The sequence below is a fragment of the Pteropus alecto genome, unplaced genomic scaffold (genome assembly GCF_000325575.1).
Source record: "Pteropus alecto unplaced genomic scaffold, ASM32557v1 scaffold155, whole genome shotgun sequence".
Taxonomy (NCBI): domain Eukaryota; kingdom Metazoa; phylum Chordata; class Mammalia; order Chiroptera; family Pteropodidae; genus Pteropus; species Pteropus alecto.
Genome location: NW_006438113.1, coordinates 20,350,707 through 20,357,327, shown reverse-complemented (window position 1 = coordinate 20,357,327; position 6,621 = coordinate 20,350,707). Strand labels below are relative to the sequence as shown.

The 6,621-nt window shown below is 36.7% G+C and overlaps 1 pseudogene; it reads left to right on the top strand.

The window, feature by feature from the left end:
* The first annotated feature begins 4,194 nt into the window (after positions 1-4,194).
* LOC102884841 lies at positions 4,195-4,506 on the top strand (annotated as a pseudogene).
* Positions 4,507-6,621: the final 2,115 nt, after the last annotated feature.

The following is a 6,621-nucleotide window of genomic DNA, read 5'->3' as shown; positions in this document are numbered from 1 at the left end:
ATGATACTGTTAGATTTGATGATGGCATCATGGTTGTTTCAAAAAAAATAAAAGTGTTTATTATATAATAATGCAGAGTGAAGTATTTATGGCTAGGATAAGATAAGATTGCAAAAATATTGATGATCTTTGTTGGATGATAAATATATGAGGAAGGGTTCTCATACTATTTTTTTCTAATGTTATGTTTTTTGGAAATTTCTATAATATAGTTAAAAAAAAAAAAGCAATGGATGGGAGTAGTGACTAGGTTGCGCAAAGGCTGTTGCAAGAACCAAATAGATCACCAAGAAAGTGGCACTGAAGCAAGGACTTGAACGAGGTGGGGAGGGAATTGTGTGGATCTCTGGGGAAGAGGTCTAGGCAGAATTAGAAGCTGGCACAGAACCCTGAAATGGGAGAGTGGGAAAGGAGGAAACTACTCCAAAGAAAGTTGGACAAAGCTGTAAATAAGAAACTAAAATATAGCGAAAGTTAGATTACACTCAACTTTATAGATATATTAATAATATACCTTATTGCATCTAATGCAATAGAACATATTCTTACTCTTAATTACCATAACCGATAACTGTTTGTTCAAAATAATAACAGTCACAATATATTTGCATAGTATGATGCCAGTTAAGTTGCGGCATCATTTTGAGAACAATTTTTCAGTTTAAAAAGCAAAGAAATTGAATTTTTATATCATAGACATGAATTCTTCAAAAGCCAAAAATTTCACAGCTTTTCAAATTAGAAATGGAAAGGCCACTGAATCATCCTACAGGTTTTATTTCTAAAAAGTTAAATATAGGTAGCAGTGTCCTCCGCCCCCGCCCCCCGCCCCTCGCCCTCATGTACACACATACAAAGTTCTTTCAGATCCTCAATAATTTTTTAAAGGAGTAAAGCATTCATAGGCCAAAAAGTGAGCACAACTCTGTGGATTATCTCCAGCAATTTCTTGATATGAATTCATAAGGAGCCATTGCTATGGATTTTCAGGCTTCCATGTAAATCTTTGGCTGGGCCTCAATTTGTGATCTTTCTAGTCCAGGAAGATGGTTTTCAGCAACTTGAGGGACTTTGACCAAATTAGCTTTCTTGGCATTGTGGATTTTTAAAAACCTATCTGTTTGTTATTAATTTTTTCTAGTTTTCATTTACTTTTTTATTTTCTCATTTGTTCTTTAATTTTTTCCTTCGTCATTTTTTCTTTCTTTCTTTTTCTATTTTTCCTCGTTAAAAATAGTTTGTATTATTTTTTCTGTCTGGCATTGTGTTTTGATGCTATTAAAAGATCAGTTTGTTAGGTGGGCCTTAGAAGTGATTTTCTTTTTAAGTGAATGGGATAAAACTCATAAACTTTTCTTGATTTTAAGCTTTCTTTGGGGTACTTCGACTCTAACTTCACAGTAAGTCCATCATGCTGCAGGGCCTGTTAGCCATCTCTGCTGGGGAGGAGATCCATATTGGCAACTACTGACTCCTTGAGATCTTAATGTTCAAAGCAAAATACAGAAAAATGTAGATCCATATTGGCAACTACTGACTCCTTGAGATCATCAGCAATGGTAAATTAGCTAAGGTTAAATCGGTTTAGACATCCTGACTGGAAAAGAGGTGGCTGTGAAGTTCATTGATGAGGCTCAAGAGAACTCTTCTTCAGGATGTAAGAAAAAGAGGTCCGAGGCAAATTCTATTTGTGTCTGCTGTATAGTACTGACACTAGAAATGTATGGCTCATAGGAAGTCAAAGGCCCGCAACTTGCTCTGGATGCTGACATAAGCATCAAGATTGCAGACCTTTGCTTCAGGAATGAATTCACCTTTGGCAATAAATGGGGTACGTTCTGTGGCATCCTTCCTGATACTGCCCCAGAACTCTTCCAGGATCAAAAACACAATGGACATGAGGTGGATGTGTGGATCCTGAGAGTCATCTTGTATACATGAGTGAGTGGATTCCTGCCTGTGATGCACAGAACTTTGAGAAGCTGTGGGAATGGGCAAAGAGCAGAATATATCATAGTTCCTTCCGCTTGTCCATGGAATGTAAACACCTGGTCAAGAAATTTCTCATTCTCAATTCTGGCACAAGAGGCATTTTAGAGCAAATCATGAAGGATAAATTGATGAGAGTGTGGACCATGAAAATAAGTAACTAAATCCCTACATGGAACCACTCTCTGACTGCAAGGACCCCAGTTGATGGTGTTCATAGGTTACATATGTGAAGAGATACAGGACTCATTAATGGGCCAAAAGTACAATAAGGTAATGGTTTTCTATCTGCTCTTGAGATATGAGCTGGAAGGCCTATACTATCACATTAATGCATACATTTACTTCTCTGTATCTTGAATTCTCTGCCCTTTCTGCTTCCCATAGCTGGGCATTGCTCTACAAGCTCTCTTTTTTGAGGGTGTGTTTCTCTATGTTTGTGTGTGGGGGGTGGGGTGAGGGGAGATGGTTCTATAGAAGTAAAAATCCAAATTAAAAAATAATAGTAAAAATTAATAGGCAAAAAGATGACAGAAATGATGAAATTACCAGATGAGTATGTTAAAACATCCATTATAAATATGCTCAATATGCCTAAGTATTTAAAAGAAACATGGGGCATGGCGAAATAATGAATAGAAGGCATAAAGGAGAAATAAATAAGACTTTTAAAGGTGAAAAATATCTGAAATGAAAATTTCACTGGATGTATGAATGCTATATTAGAAGAAGAAAAGACAAATGAATGTGAAGACATAGTAACAGAAATTATCTGAAGCACAGAGAGAAAGAATAAACAGCAAACAGAGATTCAGAACATATGGGCCAACTATAAGTGGTCTAACAGAACTACAGAGTTTCAGAAGGAAAGAAAGGAGGGAGAGAACAAAAATATTTTGAAGAAACAATGGACAAAATGTTCCGTGTTTGAATGATACCTATTAAACTGCAGATTTAAGAAGCTAAATGGACACCATTCAAAATGCACACACACACGCACACACACACACATATCTCAAAGCACATTATAATCAAATTGGGGAAAATCAGTTATAAAGAGAAATCTTAAAAGCAACCAGAGAACAGAAACATACTACATAAAGGAAATAATGATAAGAAAATCACTGACATTTTGTGAGGAAAGTAAAGCCAAAGAGGACAATGGTATAACATCTTTAAAGTGTGGAAATGAAACACTGTCAACCTAGAATTCTATATTCACCTAAAATATCCTTTACAAATGAAGGTAAAATGAAGACTTTTTCAGAAAAACCAGAGGTAAGCATATTTGCTAGAAAGCTTTAAGTATAAGAAATGTTAAAGCATATTCTTCATGCTGAAATAATATGCCAGATAAACTTTGGATCTATACAAAAGAATGAAAAAGGTTGATGATGGTAAATATTTGAAGAGATATATATGACTCTTTTTTTTCCTACTCATTTCAAATTTCTTTAATGAGAACTTAATGTTCAAAGCAAAATACACAAAAATGTATTGTGGAGTTTATAATTCATGTAGAAGTAAAATGATTTACAGCAATAGATCAGAGAATTCAATGGGCATTTAAAAATATACTGCTCTAAGGTTTTAACATTATCTGTGAAATGGTATGATATTTAAAGATAGACTATGATAAGTTAAAGATGCATTCATAAATTATAGAGCCAGCCTAAAATATAAAAACAAAATGTGGAGTTAATAAGCCAACAGTGGTGATAAAACCATAAAACATACTCAAATCTGAAACAAGGCAGAAAAGGGGGAAATGAATTCAAAGAGTCATTACAAGGGATAAAGAGGAATTTTTAATAATAAACAAGTCAATTTATCAGGAAAACTTAATAATCCTAAATGAGTATGGACTTAATAACAGATATACAAATAAGTGGCAGAACTGGAAGAACAAATCGACAAATCCACAATAGTGATTTAAAAACTTCGTTATTGTTAGAACAAGTAAATAAAAACATCAATAGGGGTTTAGAAGGCAATGCTATCAGCCTAGTTTACCCGTCTATGGAACACTTCACCAATTACAGGAGAATTCACTTTCTTTGAAAGTGCACATCGAACATTTAACAAGATAGACTCTGCTCTGGGCCATAAAATAAACCAGCTGATTTAAAAGATTTTGAAAATGAGATATACCAGAGCTCGCGCGGTTTTGTCCTTTTGCTGCGCAGCCATTGAGGAGCAGCAGCCATGGCTCGGTGCTACCCCATGGCCATGGGCCTCAACAAGGGCCACAAGGTCACTGAGAACATGAGCAACCTGAGGCCCAGCCGCCACCACGGGCGCCTCTCCAAGCACATTGAGGTTGTGGGGGACATGATCTGAGAGGTGTGGGCTTTGCCCCCTATGCGTGGCATGCTATGGAGGTGCTCAAGGTCTCTAAGGACAAGCAGGCCCTTGAAGTTCATCAAGAAAAGGGTGGGGACATACATGTGCCAAAAGAAGAGAGAGGTGCTGGGCAATCTTGCATCTATGAGGAAGACAGCCGCCAAGAAGGACTAAGCCCCATCCCCTCTGTGTGTAATAAAGCCTTCTCGGAAAAAAAGAAAATTTTGAAACTAAGCTAGAAATTTGTACATGAATTGAATTAGAAATCAATAACCAAAAAAAAAGATACCTGGAAAATCCACAAATGTGACTTGGAAATTAAGTCACATATTTCTAATGAACTTACAGATAAAGAAATAAATCGCAAAGTAAATTAGAAAATATTTTTAAGTGAATGAAAACAAAACATACCGAAATTAGTGGCATGCAGGAAATGTATGGCTTTGAAAGCTTGTGTTGGGAAAGAAAAAAGATCTAAAATCAATTACCTAAGCTTCTACTTGAAGAAGATAGAAAAGGAAAAAAGCGAGTAAGTAAAAGGAAGGAAATAGTAAAGAGCAGATATCAGTGAAGGTCGCAGAGGAATACTTCCGTGAATTCTGAGAGCAGCCATAACTTATATTGTCTGTAAGTTCTTTGTGTTGCTATTCTTGTTTGCGCTCTCCTGTCTTCAACACATGTTAAGAGCTACGTCTTGGTTTCCATAGTCATGGGGAGCTGAAGGAAAGATCTGTTACCAAGGTAGAGGCAAAATGCTCAGTGTTAAGCAACAGCAGCCTGACAGAAAATGATTTCCAGATGGCAAGAAGAGATCTGTGCAGGAACAGAACAGTAGAGTGAAGCCAGATGGTTGGCTGCAATGGCAAGCCACAATTAGGAAAGATATGAAAATTTTCTGAAGATTCCTAGAAATATGTGGATAAGGAAACTTGGGAGTATATGGAGCTTCATACAAGCTGCTAGGATCAGGACTCAGAGATTTAGAATTAAAGACATGTGTTACCTCATAAGCTAGTGAAACATGGAATGTTTGAGCCCTTAATTTTAGTAAAGCTATATTCTCTTTTCTCTCTAATTAAGAATAGGCATCATTAAAAGAAGTTTTTGCCATGAGGAAATGGTGATGTGCTTAATTTACAAAGAGAATAGATTGGTAAGACATCAGAGTTCAGGGAGAAGCTGCAAGTAATGATGTAGTTAACCTAGCATGTCTCAACCATACAATGCCACCTAGGAATGAATATTTTAAGCAATGGCCACTTTTTGGAAGTAGGAAGTCTTGCTAGAACCCCAGTCTTCTGATTTCTCATACAAGAGCTTTCCCATGTCTGATTTTTTTTCTGATTAATTGTGTACTGTAAATTGAATTATTAAGAAATCATTTATTCAACAACTATTTGTTGAATAGTTTCAATGAACCATGCACTATTTTATGTTCTGGAAACCGAGGAATGAACGAGAGACATCCTCTTGGCTTTCATGGAGCATACCTTTTAGTAGGAGGAAGGTTGGAAAACAAATATCTGAAAATGTAATTATAGAAGATAATTTTAGTGCTGTCAAGGGGAAACATGTGAGTGATTGAGTGACTGGCAGAGAACTGAGAGCAACATTAGATAAGGTGGTCGGGAAAGGCTTCTTTGCACAAGTGGCATCTGGGCTGATGCTAAATGATGGGAAGATAAGAACCTACCAGGCAGACAAAAGTACAAGTCCTCAAGCTGGAATACACTGACTGTTTGAAGCTGAATTTATTTAAAAGAATTTGCCATGAATAGCAAAGGAGATCTGTGGGTGACTCAGGAGAAAAATCTTTGGTCCTCCTTCCATCACTATTTCACCCTAGTCTTCCATTTTTTTTTTTTCACTTGTTAAAGGGATGTGATTATTCCCCCTTTTATTTCTAAAGCTGACAGGTCAGCTAGAAACACTGGGTAAGAACACTTATGTGATAGCAAGCTGAAAATCTAACAAGCGTCCTCCAGCTAGAGGGAGGTTAAGATGAGAGAGGCCACTGAGGAGCCCATTTAAACTGTTTTCACTCTGGCTCATTTGCTTACAGGTGCTTAAAAAGTAATAATAGGGAATGGCTTGCCCTTTGCCTCAGAATTAGGGTTAGCTTAAGAAAACAGGATTTTAGGGCCCCTGAAAAGAAAATACAAGAGCAAAGTGAAATGTCTTTCAATATTACATTATTCCTTGGAACAGTAGGGAGTAAGAGACCTTGTCATTTGGAAATATAGTTCATCCCCAAACCGTACTGTACCTAGGCTGTGCCTGAAATGGGGC